Here is a 20289-nt window from a genome sequence, read left to right on the forward strand (position 1 = left end):
AATACAAGTGGAATTTTTTCCTATGAAGAATCAAAGTTTTTGTCTGCATAAAAATATATATTTTAACATTGAGGGACGATATCACTTAAAATATCAGTTGCATCACTACATGGCACAGTGAATGCAGAAATAATGTCATGTAATGTAATCTATCAGGTAATGAAAGGCTACATTTATTTGGAATTAGATATCTGCCATAAATTTCATCTGAAGAACATCTGAGCCAAATGTAATGTGGCAGGTAGAACCCGAGTGAATACTAACGTGCCCCCATTCCCTTCAAAAAATCTCACAAGCAGGCGGCTTAGAATAATACAATATGATGAGTCTTGTTTCACTGTGAAACAAGGAGAGAAAACGAAAGAAAGCTTATTGTTTATGTGAACTCCTATAGCTAAAAAAAAATTAACTTTTTAACTGCATGTCCACAGATTGCCTGGGAGAATGCAGTGACTTTTTTCATACACCTTTTGTTTCAGAGCTTATGGGGTGTTCTTAAGTGTTCACATAAATGAGGTGCAACAAATTGCATGGCCATGCATAACAAACTAAATCTGTTCATACAGTGGTCGTTACATGTTACTTAAAAGCAGAACAGAGATACTTGAAGATTCCTGCAGAGTGATGATGATTATTACTACAGCCCTGTAACTTTTGTCTGCCAAAAAAAGGACTTCCTTGTTTATTTAAAAACATGCAGAACATATATCCTCTATAGGTAATCCAATTAATGCAGATTAACCTATTCTTATTTTGGAGAATGACACCCATAAAGTCAATGCTTGTCCTTTATTTGCAGTGGATTGACTAAGAAATGAAAGGAAAAAACCTAAAGTTGTCACTGTTCTTTTCCTTCTGCAGTTATCTCAATTACTTAAAAAAAAATGGAATAATCAACCCTGTGATTTTTGACATGGCAGAAAAATTGCACAGCTGAAATTAATGAGGAACCTTCCAAAATTTGATGAATGTATTTGCTTTGACAAGTCCCAAATGTTTTCAGTGTCAGCTTATTTTCAAAACAGTACAGGTGCAGAAAAGGTGTAGAAATAGCTTTTTCATAAAATTATGGCTTTGCCGGTGGATAACACAATCATCCTTTCAATCGCACATGTAATCTCTTTTCAAGTACAGTAGTTAAGAAATGAAAGCCTTATTCAAATGCTAAATAAGAAAAATGAAGATAGGAATAGAAACTTCTGAAGGGGGAAAAGAGGGGAGGGATAAGAATAAAACCTTGTCTGAGGTTCTCAAAGAGATACATAATTGCAGTTGTTATCTGGGTGTTGATTGGCTGATTGGAAAGCCTTGGGTGTGTCAACAAGCTGTCAGGCCAGGGAATTCAAGTTAATGGACAGCTAATATCATGATTGAACAGTGAAAGTGGAGCTTGATCTCTTTGAAGATGGAAAATCAATAGTCTATTAGATTCGTCAGGAGGAGAGGGATAGACAGAGATAGAAAGAAAATGCTCTGTATTTGCTTGCATTGCCAGGGCTGAACTAATTAAGCACCGGTCTCAAGATGGAGGGGAGCCTGGAGAATTGAAGTGGTAATAAGATTCGGGCTTGAAGTAAATGAAGCAATTGCACCATAAGGCATGTTGGGAGACAATTAAACCTCTTTATCAATGAAGCTTCTTTCCAGAAATAAAATCTCATATGGCAGTTATAAAATAAACCTGGACCTTGGCTGACTGTAAATTTTACTGCCGTTTGTAGTTATTTTTATTATTGCTCATTTTTTGACAGTTGGGGTTATTTGCATTAGAAGTTTAGGTGCAGTGAGTAATGTTGAGCTTTCTGAAGAAAAGTTTCTGCTTACAATTAAAGTTTTCTTCTTTGGAAAAACAAAAAGCCCTATTTTACTGCTGGGATTGGACATGGAAACAGTCCTCTTGCATAAGAGCTTTGATTGACAGTAAAGAGCACTGAAAAAGTAATTAGTCCTACATCTTTGAAAGATGATTTTTAATATCTGCCTGTGAACCAACATCCTGATAAAAGAGTGCTTCTGTCTAGCATGATTCCTTCCCCCAATGTATCCGCTGTTTAAAAAGACAAGGAGAAATGCAATTTGAATCAAATATATTTTTAGGTCTTGATTCATAAGACACTTACTAGCATGAATAGTCATGTGAGAAGTCCCATAAATGGTATTGGAACTACTTGTGTGAGTACAGACTACTCATATGAGTAGGCGTTTGTAAGAGCTGGGCCCTTAGTATGACTATTTTCAAACACATATGTATGGATTGCTTACAACAGTTGAACAGATGAATTTTAATTCATTTCTTACATTAGGCTTTGCAAATGCAAATATTCTTAAAACGTTGATTAGAATAAGCGTTGCACTTACTGATCTCTTCACTTACCAATATTCCTTATCAGATAATTTCATTTATTCAGAAAAATAAAATAGGGTTGTTTGCTAGCTTCATATCACAGAATATATTTTCAATTAATGTCCCACTGTTGATGGAAAGCAAATGTATATCTTACTGCTTGCTTACAATGATAATTCTCCTTGTAATAATTAGTGTGATGCTGAGTGACTGTACACTTTTTTAACTCACCCACATACTTCCACGATCCTTCTTCATGCCTGATCTGATCTAGTCTTCCTTCACTATTGCCCAGTATATTAACCACTGGTATTTATGACACTTCATGTTTCCTAATAGCACTAGAGTCCTGGGTGAGTGCCAGCTCGTTTAGTGGCACAAGGTTGCTCCAATTCTTCTTCTGATTTTTTTCCTTCTTGCCCTCAGGGGGGCAACTAATCTGCCTAATTTAATGAACATGTGGCGATCTCATACAAACCTGATGGTAATTTTAATGCTGCTGATGTAACACTAAGAATCAACCCACAGTCTCTGGAGTTCAGCAATATACAAAATCGTTCCATTGGCTCAGATGTTAAGCTTTCATCTCATTTGACAGTTTCCTATATGTGTATAGATAGAATGATATAAATATAGCAAATGTTTACAATAAAGTTCAATTTACTGCTAACTAGTTTCTAATTACAGTATTGAGGCTGCGTGAGAGAAGGGTTCCTGGGCTCAAGATTTCCGCTTGTCATTAAAGCATTTTTGTACTAAACCTGGTGTAAGCGGGATCAAACCTAACACCTTGGGAGCTTAGTGTATGAGCCTCTACTGCATGAGCTAAAAGCCAACTGGTTGTTAGCTCAGGCTATAGAGCAGACTCATTAATCTCTCTCTAAGTGGTCTCAGTGCCACAGAACATCACACCCAGGAGATGCCAATGACAGCTTTTGCAGTGAGACCCCCATATGTTTTGCTCCTGGCAATGATGTAAATGTTTAGAAGCCCCTTCACATTGCATGGTTTGTCTTTTCAGGAGAGGTGTAATTCTAGACACAGAAGTCCCTCTCTCGTCTGAGCCCAAGCCTACACTCATTGAAGTGACTTGGAGTTTTGACATTGACTTTCACAAGAGCAGATTGGATTCACTGCAAAGCTTCTCTGATCATGGAGCATTGAGTAGTTTCAGTACACCATGTTGATTGCTTTGGGGGCTGCTCAGCTTCAGTGGTTATCAATCCCAGATCCCCATGATATTGTAAGATCAAAGGGAAAATCCTTTGGGTTCAACTTACGTCTCCTTATGGAAATAGATATGTGGTAGCCACCAAGTTTTGCACGGTATCCTGAATGCCCTCTATTGACTTGCTTGATTTCAGGCCTGTTACAAATGAAATGCAAAATATTGTATAATGTTCTGTGCAATTCATATAGATGTGATATACTGAAGATATTAGAGCTCTTTAATATAAATATATAGTGAGTGGTTATGTCCTTGGTGTTGCTACACATATGAATCAACTGCTTGTTTTCTGTTAATTCCTTCCATTCCTAGGCTTTCAATGACTTATAGGGTTCCTACTATTAGATCTTAATTTTTTCGCTATAAAATGTAAGCCAGGTAAATCTGTGGAAACATGTTAATACTGTATTTTTTGCAGCTTCAGATATTATGTTTACTTGATTGGCTCTTTTACTATGGATTCTCCTTGATTTGTAATTCAATTCATTTCCACTGGATGCTGTATCTTACTTGGGTTTATCATCATCTAGGATTCCACTAGCTCAGGGATGGGCAAACTTTTTGGCCTGAGGGCCACATCGGGTTTCGTAAATTGTATGGAGGGACAGTTAGGGGAGGGGGTCATGCCCCCCCCGGATTCCTGCCCCATCCAACCCCACCTTTTCCCTGACGGCTCCTCTAGGACCCCTGCCCCATCCACACACACCCGCTCCCTGTCCCCTGACCATTCCCGGACCCCTGCCGCCCCATCCAACCTCTCCGCTCATTCCTGACGGCCACCCTGGGACCCCTGCCCCATCCAACCACCCCTTCTCCTTGTCCCCTGACTGCCCCCGGAACCCCTGCCCCTGAGTGCCCCCTGCCGCCCCATCCAAACCCCCCTCCTTCGTGACTGTCCCCTGGGACTCCTGCCCCCATTCAACCCCATTTCCCCCCCCAACCACCCCGACCCCTGTCCACAACCCCACCCCCTGACCACCACCCCGAACTCCCCCGCCTTCTATCCAACCCCCTGCCTCCTTACCGCACCGCCTGGAGCACCGGTGGCTGGCGATGTGGCCCACGGACCGTAGTTTGCCCACCTCTGCACTAGCTGTTCCTCATCTCAAAATCCCTGCTGCTCTGACCATATGTATTCTTTTCAGTTACCTGTTTCCATTACGGCTCTAGCTTTACCAGATTGCATTCAAAGAGGTTAAAGTTCATAGTGTGAGTTCCCTTCAGGCTGGACTATTTGCTCCTGTATAAACATTCTTTAGGTTCAAAGGTTAGCTATGAGGATGGAAATATGGGTCATCATTCGTTCAAGACAGTCTTTTCATCTTCTCTACTTACCGTGCTTCTTTTGCCTGCAATTTTGTTACATATTGCAATCGACTCACGTAAGGCAAAATAATAGGTGGAAGTCTCGGTTTTTATTTTTTTACAAACATTGGTTTCAGCATTAATCTGATATATTCTCTGAGGGACTGTATTTTGCACTTCCAGTGGCATTTACTCAATCAGGTAAAACGGTGTCACTTAGTGGATAGAGCACTGCACTGGGATTCCGGAGAGACCTGGATTCTATTTTTGGCTTTGCCACTGGCTTGCTGGATGATCTTGAGCAAGTCACTTCACCTCCCTATCTCATACTGTAAAGTGGGGATAATGATACCAACCTCCTTTATAAAGCACTTTGAGATCTACTAATAAAAGCACTATAGAACAGGTAGGTGTTATTTATATATTTATTTATGATTCACAATGGTATGAACAAATAATACAGGATATTTTCAAAATGTGATGCATATTACTCCTAGTAGCAGCCACGAGTCTGAAGTTCTGTACAACTTTCTGAATCTAGATATATAAAAATGCAAACAAAAAGAAATAAAATACACCCATCTATATGTAATAGGCATCTTTGACATAACTTAAAATATTGTGTAAGTAATACCTTAAATGCAGCAGTTTGATTTAAAATAAAGTGGAACAGGTATCTTAAAAACTTTAAACAAAAAAAAAAAGCTTTGCAAGATGCCCTGAAGATATCGGATTCAGGCTCTTTCAAACTAGCAGGTGAGTGAATTCTGAAGTCAAGGAGAACACCGTGACAGTAGCCCCCTCTCATTTGTACCAATCAGGCTGCAGTTTGAGTGTCTTTGCAGTTCTCAGCTTTGGCACTAAAGCACAGGGGGAGGAGCTGGTCTCTTGGGTAGGTGCCCCCATGTGGTGGTTCGATGAGGCTATATAAATCTCTTTCAAGTGGAACACTGATTTTGACAGTCTGTCTGAAATCTGACACATTAAAATGTAGAAATCATTGTAGGTTTGTGCACATATAGCTTTATATATCCTTCCGTATACATTGGCATTTCAGTGACATTTCTTAGCATTGCAGTCTACTCAGCATGCTGGTCAGGAGAGTTGATTGCTGTGTCAGAGTAACTGCACCAGTGCTTTGCAAGAAATGCATACTAAATCACTAGATTAGGTATTTAAATATAGCCAATGCTCTCATTTTTTACTTAGATCATTTATATAAATGTATGAAGTCTGGGCAAACATTTTCAAAAGTGCCTAAGTGACTTTGGAGTCTAAGTTTGGACTAATGGGGGTGTGAATAGCAATGCACACCAAAGACTCCAAAAGTAATAGCAAAAAAATTTAAGTATCAGAGGGGTAGCCGTGTTAGTCTGGTTCTGTAGAAGCAGCAAAGAATCCTGTGGCACCTTATAGACTAACAGACGTTTTGCAGCATGAGCTTTCGTGGGTGAATACCCACTTCTTCAGATGCAAGATGCATCTGAAGAAGTGGGTATTCACCCACGAAAGCTCATGCTGCAAAACGTCTGTTAGTCTATAAGGTGCCACAGGATTCTTTGCTGCTTCTACAAAAAAATTTAAGTACATCAGAAGCAGGAAGCCTGCTAAGCAACCAGTGGGGCCACTGGATGAACGAGGTACTAAAGGAGACTCAAGGATGATAAGGCCATTTCAGAGAAACTAAATCAATTCTTTGCATCAGTCTTTACAGCTGAGGATGTGAGGGAGATTCCCAAACCTGAGCCATTATTTTTAGGTGATAAATCTGAGGAACTGTTGCAGATTGAGGTGTCATTAGAGGAGGTTTTGGAACAAACCAATAAACAAAACAATAATAAGTCACCAGAACCAGATGGTATTCACCCAAGAGTTCTGAAGGAACTCAAATGTGAAATTGCAGAACTAACTGTAGTTTGTAACCTATCATTTAAATCAGCTTCTGTACCAAATGACTGGAGGATAGCTAATGTGATGCCAATTTTTAAAAAGGGCTCGAGAGGTGATTCCAGCAATTACAGGCCAGTAATCCTGACTTCATACCGGGAAAATTGGTTGAAACTATAGTTAAGAATGGAATTGTCAGACACATAGATTAACATAATTTGTTGGGAAAGAATCAACATCGTTTTTGCAAAGGGAAATCATGCCTCACCAATCAACAAGCATGTGCAGAGGAGGGATCCAATGGATATAGTGCACTTAGATTTTCAGAAAGCTTTTGATAAGGTCCCTCACCAAGGCTCTTAAGCAAAGTAAGCTGTCACAGGATAAGAGGGAAGGTCCTCTCATGGATCGGTAAGTGATTATGTAGGGATATTAAAGAAGGTTTATATTAGACATGGTTTATATGAAAAATGACTTATTGTTAATTGATGCCTCATAACTAAAGGTTTATGTTAAAAGTAAATTTGTGATTCTAACCTGCAAGCCACCAGCTGTGTCTGTGTGAAGCCTGCTCAAAGAAATACTTTGTATAAAACTTGTTAAACATTAATTAACTCTAAGTAAGCCAAAACAGTAGCTGTTATAGTGTATAAATAGAGACCCCCCACCCTCTGTAAGTTTTCATCTCACTTTATCTTTGATTGTTAAAAGACAGGGAGTCTCACATAAATTGGTAACACCCCAAAAAGTAAAGAAACAGTGAAATAGATGTGATTAAGATAGAGAATGTATGTGACTGAATGGTTAGGGAGTTACCAGTCTGAAGAATTCAGTGTTGGCTGAAGAAGGTGTCAAGTGGGATCAACCAGATGACCCACCACACCTCAAAGGAAGGAAAAACAAGCATCTGACAGAATGGAGCCAGCCATCTGCTGATTGATTTAGCAACAGCAGAATGAGGCAACTCCTATGAACTAACATAGGGAAAAATCCCTATAAAACTGGACTCTAAAGACTGAGGACTTTGAGTCTATGGTTCTGATACCAACCTCCAGGAGCATCAGATGCATCTGACACAGACTCGGCTCCATCCTCATGACCAAGGTACCTGGCCAGTAACTTGGCATGAGCAACATCTAGGCTGGTAACTATAACATCTATACAGAACCTGAATGAATGATTGTGTGGATGAATATGTGTGTGTGTGTGTGTGTGTGTGTGTGTGTCTGTGTCTGTGTGTGTATAAGGAATAAGTAGTGATAGAAATAAGTAGAAAAACATTGTCTTTTGTTTTGTTATGGTATTTACAATAAATGTGGCATCTTTGCCTTATCCCTCTTAATAAGATCCTGCTGGTTTTTTTTTTATTATATTGGTACAACAGTTAAAAGATAGAAAATAAAAGGGTAGGAATAAATGGTCAGTTTTCAAAACTACTCAAGATAGCTAAGTCCAAAGCAAACTGCGAAGAGCTTCAAAGGTACAAAACTGGGTGACTGGGCAATAAAATGGCAGATGAAATTCAGTGTTGGTAAATGCAAAGTAATTCACATTGGAAAACATAACCCCAACTATACATAGAAAATGATGGGATCTAAATTAGCTGTTACTACTCAAGAGAAAGATCTTGGCGTCATTGTAAATAGTTCTCTGAAAACATCCACTCAATGTGCAGCGGCTGTCAAAAAAGCAAACAGAATGTTGGGAATCATTAAGAAAGGGATAGATAATAAGACCAAAAATATCATATTGCCTCTATATAAATCCATGGTAGGCCCACATCTTGAATACTGTGTGCAGATGTGGTCATCCTGTCTCAAAAAAGATATATTGGAATTGGAAAAGGTCCAGAAAAGGGCAACAAAAATGATTAGGGGTATAGAAAAGCTTCCGTATGAGGAGAGATTAATTAGATTGGGACTTTTCAGCTTGGAAAAAAGACATATAAGGAAGGGTGACAGGGGATGGATCACTTGATGATTATCTGTTCTGTTCATTCACTATGGGGCACCTTGCATTGGCCACTGTCAGAAGACAGGATACTGGGCTAGATGGACCTTTGGTCTGACCCAGTATGGACATAATTATGTTCATCAAAGTGCTGCGCTGTAACTCCCCCATGTGGAGGCTGTGAGCGTGAACTAAAAGGTTCCTAATTTGCATAATGCAAACATGGAACCTTTTAGTTCATGCCTGCAGTGTCCACACATGGGAGTTACAGCGCAGCACTTTCATGCACACTTCTATTCACACCCCTATAATCCAAACTGCAGGGCAGTGTAGACATGCCATAAATCTCATTTTCAAAAGTGACTTGGCAACCTATGTTCCATGGACTATCAATGAGATTAAGGCCAGAACAGAAATAGACTAAAAGTTTGCTTTTCATTTTAGGATTTAATGTACCATTGATTTATTACATGGATATAAAATATGTCAAATTTAGAATAAAGAAAATTCTAACAATAACATTTGCTGGTGTATTTCTACCTAGAGAACCTGATTCTGTTCACATTTACACTGGTATAAATCAGAAGTAGCTAAGTGAAGTTAATAACATCCCACTGCTGTCCAACAAGGGTATGCTAAAGAAGAATCATACCCAAAAGCTCCGTATTATAGTCATCTTTTCTACCAGCTCAGAATGAATTTAGGGTCAAACATTTATACTAATATACTGCCAAGATCACATTCGAGTAACATTTGACTTCAGTAGGAGTAGTTAGGCCAATCCCGACTGTTACTGAAAATCCCATCCTTTGGAAGGCCGTGAAAGAGCTAGATGTTTGTTTCAAAGCATCATATAAGGCAGTGGTTCCCAAACTTGTTCCACCGCTTGTGCAGGGAAAGCCCCTGGTGGGCCGGGCCGGTTTATTTACCTGCCGCGTCCGCAGGTTCGGCTGATCGCAGCTCCCAGTGGCCGCGGTTCATTGCTCCAGGCCAATGGGAGCTGCTGGAAGTGGCGCAGGCCGAGGGATGTGCTGGCCGCCGCTTCCAGCAGCTCCCATTGGCCCGGAGCAGCAAACTGCGGCCACTGGGAGCCGCAATCGGCCGAACCTGTGGACGCGGCAGGTTCACAAACTGGCCCGGCCTGCCAGGGGCTTTCCCTGCACAAGCGGCAGAACAAGTTGGGGAATCACTGGTATAAGGATTTAGCAACACAGTTCCCATTAGTCACTGAAGTCAATGGGAATCACACAGCTAAATGCCCATGAAACATTTTGAATACTTAAGTGTTAGTGTCAAGACCAACATGTCATCCTTAACTTACCCCACGATGCCAAATCTTCAGCTGGTGTAGATTGGCATTGCTCCATGGAAATCAGTAGAGCTACACTTATTTACACCAGTCCAAGATCTGGCCCATTATTTTGCCAGATATAGTACTTTATCTACAGTCATCCACAATCATCTGAATTGAATCAGCTGTCCACACTGATTAGGGATGGAATTTCACCTTTACCTTTAACTCTGAGTTTCTGGGTCGGAATCAGATTGGGTACACCCAGTATTGCATGAAGGAACTGAAAAATGGTCCCAAACTGCTTGCAAATCCCCTAGATTACTTGTGAGGGACTAGGTACAAGGCTTTTTCGGAGTGGTTCTGTTCAATAATGTCTACACCTACTTGGTAATGATTTAGAATGTGGTTTGCTGACACAATGGACTAGAATGGCTTCTTTTAAATTGTTATAATGCATTGGGAGAAGACCTAATCTGCAGTACTTTAATTCATATAATACATCCATATGAGACTGCTCCATGCAAGGAGACACTGTAACTGCTGTGCATGCACAGTAACTCAGCTTACTAATAATGTGAAATGTGAAACCATTACTAAAATACACAATAGCTTCCTTACCTAACAACATTATTTTTTTGTGCACTCCAATGACTTAAAATAGCTAAACAACGTTAAACACCTGGGCTGAAATCTTGTAGGCCAAGGGTTCTCAACCTTTTTCTTACCAGGCCCCTCGACAATGCTACAAAAACTCCAAGGCCCACCTGTGCCACAACAATGTTTTTTTCTGCATGTCTCAGAGATTAAAAGCTATAATAAATGGATTGTTATACAGTTAAACACACACACACAAAATATATAAAAAAGATCAATATAGGCACAAAAATAAACTGAATATTATTTTTTATTTACTCAGTATGAAACTTGTTGGTGCTGATCAACAATTCCTTCAAGAAATGGGGGTATCTCTGAAAAGCACACACACATGTCATAGTCATATTGGTTTGATACTTTGTTTTCATTGATGTGATGGCTGAAAATCCAGCTTCGCGTAAGTGGACGGTACTAAAGGGGATCAAAATTTTCAGCACTGCAGAAGAAGCAGTGATGTATTCATCGGAACACTCACACCAAAATGTCTCCAGTGGCATTTCTTTGAACCTGGTTCTGAGGGAGCTGACAAAATGTCAAGGAGTTCTTCTAACAATTTTGATGGAACACTGGATGGAAGTTTAGCTTCAATGTTCTCACTGAAGGGGTGTGTAGTCCACATGTATGCAGCAGCTTGTTCTGTTGTGAGTTTGCGAAAATAAGCATTAAATTTAAGCAGACCAGACAGATGCGTTGCTAGTTGAAGTTTAATTATGTCAAAGTCTGTTTTGTTCCTGAATGAAAGAATGTAAGAGCTCAAATATATCAGTAGTGTCCCCACAGACATGAACTTTCCAGAGTTGTGGTTTTCTTTTGAATGCCTCAAGTATTTCACACTGGGCAATAAAATTAGTGTTCCCACCTTGCATAGCTTTATTCAGCTTATTCATTTCACAGAATATGTCGACGAGGTAACCCAGTTTTTCCAGTCACACATCATCTTTCAGCACTTTGGCAAATTCTGTTTTCTTATCAACCAAGAAAGTGCATAATTCTTCCTTGAGATGAAATATATGGGCAAGCATTCTGCCTCGAGATAGCCATCTCACCTCTGTATGCATGAGCAAAGAATGGTGCTCTGCACCCACTTCCTCACAAAGTGCAGCAAAACACCTGGAGTTTGTTGCTCTTTACTTAATCAAATTAACAGGTATTCAGAACACTGTGAGGACCTGGTTCAATATATTTTGCAGCAAGTGCTTCTCATTGTAAAAAGCAATGTGTCCAAATAGCACAAGGTGCAACAACTTTTATTTTTTTTGCACAACACCGGAATGTTTTCCGGCAATTGCTGCGGCTCCCATCAGTGCAAACCCCAGTTCAATTAGTCTAGCTGATTTCTGCTGAAATCATAAAATCATCTAACAGTTTGAAAATGTCATCAGACTTTGTTGCTGTCTTGAGCTCTTTGCAAAACAAAAAGTCTTCCTTATTTCCTTATTCCACACATACCGAACATGGGCAAGTAAATGGGATATTTTTGAAATGTCTGTGGATTCATCTAGTTGTCTAGGAAAATCATTGTCACGCAGCTGATCAATACACTGAGAAACTGTCTTCTGACATAGAAATGATCCGTCGTCTGAGTGTCATTTGACATTGGTATTTTTGTCAGTACCTTGGCTTTCTCCTTTCCAAAAACTTCCTTTGTTATTTCAATAACACATGGCATTATCAAAATCTCAGCAATCATACCTGATTTTTTTGTTTTTGCAATTTTCTGCGCCACTCTGTAGGATGACCTTAAAAGCTTTTTGTCTGCTGTAGTTGTAAATTTCATTACTGCTTTAATATCAAGCCGTTCCTTGGCCTTTTGTTCAAAGAATGAATGGTGCTTATTCTTAGAGATGTCATATTTTGTAATTAAATGCCTCTATAATTTGGAGGGTTTCAAACATTCATTGGACAATATTTGTGCACAAATTACACACTGCAGTTAAGATATATCTCCAGTTCCAGAACAAATAAAACCAAAATTCAAATAGCTGTCTTCATATTTCTTAAATTTTGTAAGGTTAATGTGGCTTTATGTTTCTTACTCACATCACCTTCTTGATGTTCTTCAGCCATTATGGTGGTTAAACTTGTTGAAGGAAGTTTGGTATTGTCGCTCTCTGGATTTTGTTGTTTTGAAGCTGACGGTTGAATTAAATATTTATCCATATCTGATATTTATTGTTTACAATTACAGTTTTTCCCCCTGTGCTGTGGAACGTGTCCTGCTCCTTTTGAACTAGCTCCTTTACAACCAGTAACAGGAGCTAGCTAACTTGCAAGGCTGGTGTCAGACTCACTGGGCCAAGGGCAGAAACCAAGGCGTGAGCCCTCGCATGCAAAGTCTCTAGGGGCAGAGCCAGAGCTGGGCCAGAAGGCCCTAAGGCTGACCTGCAGGCTGGGTGACCCCCACCCCAGGGGCTGACCCGGAAGTCCAAGCCCTCATCTTCCGCTCAGGAAGCTGGGGCTTGAGCTTCAGCCCACTGGGGGCGGGGCTTCAGCCCACTGAGGGGTGGGGCTTCAGCCCCTGGCAAGCTTCAGCACTGTCACTTGGTCTCATAGATTCAGCCCTGGCTCCCAGCTTTAGCCCTGCAGGGGCAAGTGGGCTCTGGGTTTCAGCTCCCAGCTTCAGCCCGTGGCACCACGGCTTCAGCCCCGCAACAGCACCGGGGCCCAGGACTTCTGCCTGCAGCTCCTGGCTGCTACTTCCCTCCCCCCACCCCGCAGTACCAGGGCTTGAGGCTTCGGCCCCACAGCGGCACCGGGGCATGAGGCTTCAGTCCTGTGGCAGCACTGGGGCTGGCAGATTTAGTATGGGGCTTGGGGTTGCAACCCCGCAGCTCCCGGCTGCAGCCCCGCCAAGGCACCGGGCTCACAGCTCCCAGCTGCTGTCCCACCAGGGCTCTCAGCTTCTGGCTGCTGCCCCACCATGGCACCGGGGCTCAGGTCCTCAGCTCCTGTTGCCCAGAGGGGGCGTTGGGGCACCAGGCTTCAGCCGGGGGACCCTGCGGATCCCCTGAAAGGGCTTGGCCACAGACCCCTGGTTGAGAACCGCTGTGGCCACATGTCAGTCAAGAGCTGGTTCCATAGCCAAGTGATTGGAAATTTGAGTTTGTAATAGAAATACCAGCAGAACATTATCTGTAGTGGGTGCTGTTTTAATAGAGAGACTTTTTCTAGTTGCCAGAGGCTCTCCTACCTCTCTTTTTATTTTTAGATGAGCTGCTATAAATACCAACCTGTGCACTCCAGCAGTGTGTAAAGGAAGCTGAAAATATAGGGTCTGATGCAAAGCCCATGGAAATCATAGGGAGTTTTTCCACTGATCTGAGTGCCTTTTGGATCAAGGCTATAGTACTGGTTTCTTTGTTTATGAAAGTTCTTGGTACCTGAGTATCTTCTACATGCTAATACTCTGTGTTTCCCTTTCCACTTTGGTTTCTTTAAAATGTTATATCATTAAGTCCAGTATTCATTAGCAAACCCTGCTTTCAAATTCTCAGAACTACTGATGAGTTCAGGGAGGCATTGCTTGTAAATAACACCAAGCATATGTTCTACCCATTTAGGGTGAAAGATTCTAAGTAATTAAACATATCCAGCGATGAATGGCAACTTAAAAACTCACACTAACTGGAGTAAAATGCTTGTAATTTTTTTTCCTCTTTTTCATTTGCGTGTAATCCCCAGTTTTATAGTAGAATACAAACAAGTCCAGGTATCCTAGTAATACTATAAATATTTAACTGTGGTTGCTTCATGCTTGTTTATCTGATGCTGCATGGATTCTAGCCCTAAATTTAAGCTAGGGCTGTGTCACAGAAACAATTACAATCTGTCACAAAAAAGGAAAATTTAAACCCTTGTTCTCGTTCTCTGTAAATTGTGAGACTTACATATTGCGTTGGTTTCCCCTTGAATTTAAAATTAAGTAAATGTCAAGTTCAAGTTCTTTGCTTTTCAGATATAGAGTTTTACACATTTTTCCTTGGAGGACTTATTCAGTTAAGTTTTATCTTGATCTAAGAGAAATGCTTTTAAAAAGTTTACCAGGATTTGAAAAGAGGCATCTTGGGGATGTTGACCAATTTGCATATGGCATCATAAATCACACCCTGCTAGACTTATTAGAATACATATTGTACCGTACAGAATATATTGTACAGAACATCAGATATGATGCAGCATACTGGGAGAAAATCTTGACTGGATGCATTATGTATGGAAAAATTAACATGCTCTTTAGGTAATGCCCATTGCAAGACAATGTTATTAGTGCTGTGATACATATGAAGCATTCATGGGGATTGGCAACTTTCCATCACCATTCTGTTGAGATTTGCTGACCTTGGATTTGAATTCAAATAAAAACATTTTTCCCAGTCTTTTTAACTGTGTCATGCAGACTACATTTTAATTGAAAAGATTTCCTATCTGTAGTCAAAACAATATACAAAAGCAGTATACCACTAAAAGGCTAAGGACCACTAAAAAAAGACCTTTCTTTTTCTTTCCAATAGACCCAGCCTGCTTTATTATTGCACATGCTAATGTTCCCTTAAGCATGTAGCCTTAATTAATGGTTTATCTTTGGCATTGCAGTGCACAGCATAAATGGTATTGGCCTTTGAGGGGTTTTTGAGTTAATTTGCTAGATGTGAAGCCTCTATTTCCAATAATTTATTACAATTCAAAGCCTGCTCTGGGAATATAAGACGTGCATCTGGTACTACACTTTTTATTTATTTCCAATCAATTTTTAAAGAGACAGTATTTTCTTGCATGCACAAGTAGATTTAAAGCCACTCTTTTTTCTTGTTTGAAATATGAATAGAATAAACATGATCATGTATTGATTTGTATATCACCTTTTGCAAGCTTCAAAGTGCTTTACAGAATTAGAAACTATATTACATTCCCAAAATAAATTGATGACACATTAAGATTATGTATTACAACACATACACGTACCCGAAGTCACTGTGAGAATTTTAATGTTTTTCCCTGAATTGTTTGTTCCACTGTGTATTCAGAACATGATATTAATGTAGGTTTTTAAGGGATTTGTTTCATTTAATGTTGTTGTTTTCATTGGTCTAATGGTTAGGAGACCTGTCATAAACAGTTAGTTAAGGGTTAAGGTTTTTGTCTACCTGTAAAGGGTTAACAAGCAGTACCTGTGGACACCTAACCAGAGGACCAATGAGGGACAAGATATTTTCAAATCCCGGTGGAGGGAAGTTTTTTTTTTTCCTGTTCTTTGTTTTTAGGGAGTCTCTCTTGGGAATTAAGAGAGTCCAGACATCTTAATCAAGTCCTCCCAGGTTTCTGCAATAAATTCTTCTATTCAAGCAAGTGAGTATTAGCAAGGAACTAGTATTCTTATACTTTTATTTCTGTATTTGCAATTCTGTGTTTTGCTATAGAATGTCTTTAAGTCTGTACTGTATTGCTTTTATTCAGAACATGATATTAATGTAGGTTTTTAAGGGATTTGTTTCATTTAATGTTGTTGTTTTCATTGGTCTAATGGTTAGGAGACCAGACTGGAGACTTGGGTTCTAAGCACTCTCACTAATCTGCTTTGTGACCTTGATAAGTCACTTCATCTCTCTGTACCTCCCTTCTCACCCTTTATCTATCTTATCTGTTTAGATTGTAAGATTTTTGAGACAGGGTTTGCCTAGCATAATGAGGCTCCGATTTCAGTGGGAGTCTGTGATTGGGACTATTCAGCCTTTGCAGCTCTGTGCTGGGTGCCCCAGGGTCCTACCACATCCAACCCCAAGAAGCAAAGAGCTGAGAGGAAGAGAGCAGCAAAGGTAGGCTGTTCAAGCTTGCCTAGAGAAGACGCTCCAGAGCAGCCATTTTGAGACCCACAGAGACCTCGTCCTTCAAGAGTTAGAGGGGCTAGCAACAGCCAAACAGGGCCCTAGCCTTATAAGTTCAGTTCCTGGCTGGCTCCAGAGGAATGAAGAAGGGTGCTCCTCTCTGGCCAAAGGAGTCTGACAATTAGGCAGAGTTTATGGCTGGCTGAACTTACATAGGTGGGGTTGCAAAGGAGAAGAACCTGAGGATGTTGGCCCTGAGATAGGGCTGGAGAGAGAGACCCTGGTAGGAAGACGCTCAGGGAAGTAGCAGAGAAGGACTGCAGTACGTTGTCGTTGTGTATAGGGTCCCTTGGTTGAAACCAAGAATACAGCACAGGCCCGGGTTCCCCTACTGGCCACAGGTAAAGCAGCATAACCCCCAAGAAAGGGACAGGCCTTATTTGGGAACCCAAACAAAGGCTCCCAAATTTAAAGGGCCCAGAGCCAGGGCTGAAGACCTTGGGGAGGGCAAACAGACTTTATTTATTGGAATCTTTAATAACCTGGAAGGGGATCAGTGGGATTTTGGGACTTGGCTGGAGGGTCAAGCCATTGAAGACCTGCCATGGTCAGCTGCCAACCTGCAGGAGGTACCAGGGGTGAGAAAAGGACTGTGGTACCACACCCTGCTGTTTGGAGGTGCTCAAGAGGTGAGTGCCTCTTTATGGGTTCTGAGGCACTACCAGAATATAAATGAAAAAAAGACACATGCTACCTGTGGGTAATAGTGTGAAAACAGTCCCTACTTGGCTTTACAATTCATATTCCATGAGGTGTATGGTGTGTTCACACCTTCATTGCTCTTATCGATTGTCTAAGGTTATTTTTCTGGATAAAGAGAGTAAAAGCCCACCTGAAAAATTAATAGCTGCTGATGGTTTCCATATAGAATAATACTCTGAAGCCTCAATCTTTTAAAGACTTATGAGCGTCACTTGTGATGTATAAGGAATCCCATTTAAGTGAATGGGATTACTGAGAGTCATGGAGTTAAACATGAGCAGACTTTGCAGGATCTGGACCATAACGTGCATATTTTGGAAGATTGTGCTGTGAATGTTTCAATAAAACATTACGGCAGTCTGCACTAGGAAAATGTGTAAGTACATTAGCGGCTTCATCTTATAAGGTGGTTTAAAGTTTTGATTTCAGTGGAACTACTCACATGAATTAAGTAAGCACATGCTTAAGTACTTTGCTAAATCAAGGCCCGAGTGTGCAGTCAAGCTCTTAGCAGGTGTACCACATAGATGCGACTGTAATGGTATTCCTAACATTTTCAGCTGCAGTTACAGAGCACAGGCTAGGTCTAGCATTGGTGAGCTCTGGGCAGAACATCGTTCTTGGCTCTAGACGTTTCACTTAGCTTTGTGCATGTGAATGAATATTAAATCAGATTAATGATTTTTATGATATCAGTATCATCTGGCACTACCATGTGCCAGCAGTTTCAGCATAAGAGAGCACAGGGATATATTTTTCTCTACCAAGTGGGAGGTGGACAAGCACTAGGACCCAAAGGACCCACTTTGAATTAGGAATTAGATTGGTACAGTCTGAATGAGACCACTGATAACTTCGGAGAAACAGAAAGCTGTTATAATCTCTTTTTTCTGGGGACTAAAGTCCTGTCAGTCACATGGTAGATTAAAAGTTTGGACATATCCCAATCCATCGTAGGATTTCTTTGATGTCAATTGCATTAGCTTTCCCCTACCAACGTGTTGCATAGCAAGTAAAATTGAGAGAATCAAGGTCAACAAACCAGTAGGTTCTCCTACAATTTGTATACTTTCCTAATATGCTATAGTCACAATGTTTGGGAGATTGAAAATACATACGAATTCAGGCTGAGGGCTAAATGACCTTCTCCTCTGCCCAAAGTTTTAAGACTTCGTCCTGATGAAGTAAAATGTGTGGCTGTCACCGCTTTGTCTAGAAAACAATTTACTCTGAAATTTTCAGATGGACACAGATTGCCCTCAGACACTGTGACTGGAAATGATGTGCAAAAATGCAGTGGGCTACCTACTCTCTGTAAAATGTGACCCACTGCAGCATGCCTGTCTAGTTTTCTCTGCTTCATTCACTGTAGAATGCAGTAACACATAGAAATCAGTGTAACTGACGAATAAGGGCTAGATTGTGACTGGATGGTATGACTGCACAGGAGAGTAAGTCCCTCTTACATTCCTGCAGGAGTTACCCACCTGGTTGCTCTCCCAGGGAGCGGGGAGGCGTGACGAATGGATGGAGCCTTGTCTCCACACCCCTGGGCAGGTCTACACTACGGGGGGAAAATCGATATAAGATACGCAACTTCAGCTACGTGAATAACGTAGCTGAAGTCGAAGTATCTTATATCGATTTACCTACCGTCCTCACGGTGCGGGATCGATGTCCGCGGCTCCCCATGTCGACTCCGCTACCGCCGTTCGGGTTAGTAGAGTTACGGAGTCGACAGGAGTGCATTCGGGGATCGATATATCGCGTCTAGATGAGACGCGATATATCAATCCCCGAGAAATCGATTGCTACCCGCCGATACGGCGGGTAGTGAAGACGTACCCGTGTCAATCAACACAGATGAACCAGCACACTGATGGTGAGTGGTGGTGTGCGTGTGTGTAGTTTGCTAATGGTATAGACCAGCAGCAAATTACTGACTCCTGATCACAAGGCTCAGGGGGACTCAGGGAGGGAACTATGCTCCAAAGATGTGTATCTTAGGCACACCATCTTCTGGGATGGTGCAGTATGTGCACCAATGCTGAGTCTACATGCACAATTTAGCTCTAAGAAATCCTCAATAATATGACAAGTTGACATTCACCTAGGCACACCTTGTAATAACAAAACCTCCCTAGTAATATCTGGAAAAGGCCTCAGAGAGGGCAGAATCTAGCCCTATAAACACACTTCTATGGAGAACCACCCAGCCCACCAGGGTTTTGTCTGACCTTTATAGACTATCCTGAAGTTCCCTGCTAGGGCGTCCCCTATATATATAACATATATGTCACATAATATATTTTACATGAGCTTTGCAACCCTGTGAGGACTTTCCCAACTTGGATTCCTACCTCACTATTAGGATATGGTTAAACTATAGCTCCCTAGTTAGTCACTAGAGCAGACGCCAACATCAATCAACTTCTAAAATAACTTGATTGACCCTGAAGGCTTTTCAATGATTAATAGGGGAACTAGATGAAAAGGAACTTAAATGAGGATATTTCTGGAGATCCTATGAGAACATAAATCCAGCATTTTTCCTTCTGAAATAACAGTTGAAGTCTCTCCTAGAGTTATTTGACATGTCAGCTGGTCAGAGGCTGCAGAACTGGATGAAGTGAGATAGTAGGACTAAGGGACAGGGGTTGGGAATGGATGGCATAATGACATCGCTGTGGGGAAAGAGTCTCCGGGGTGCACCATTTCCATCAAGTTTGTCTTGATGATGCTGATCTTGTGGGGAGAAATGGGCCAGAATTCAGCATCCTGCTGTATCCCCCTTAGGGAATTCCCTTGCTGAATAGGAGCATTGGCTGGAGTATGTAGCCCTCTCTATAAGCCAGGATAGTGTCATGTTGGGGGCAGGAGGGGAAGTGGCTGTAGCACAGAGCACTCTGAGTATTCTGTATTTGATAAACAACATGGGGAAGGTTGCTGTGAATAAGAGCAGCCCCCAGGGGCAGCACCATTTTCCGAAGCAGCCTTGAATGTTGGAGGTGCATAATTGGTATAAAACCACCTTTGTCCCGTG

General features: G+C 41.2%; 1 protein-coding gene across 1 annotated transcript in view; it reads left to right on the plus strand.

Moving 5' to 3' along the window:
• Positions 1 to 20289, plus strand: part of NLGN1 (neuroligin 1) — a 468962-nt gene that overhangs the window by 358859 nt on the left and 89814 nt on the right. The window lies entirely within an intron of this gene.

Source organism: Mauremys mutica, chromosome 9 (genome assembly GCF_020497125.1).
Source record: "Mauremys mutica isolate MM-2020 ecotype Southern chromosome 9, ASM2049712v1, whole genome shotgun sequence".
Lineage (NCBI taxonomy): Eukaryota > Metazoa > Chordata > Testudines > Geoemydidae > Mauremys > Mauremys mutica.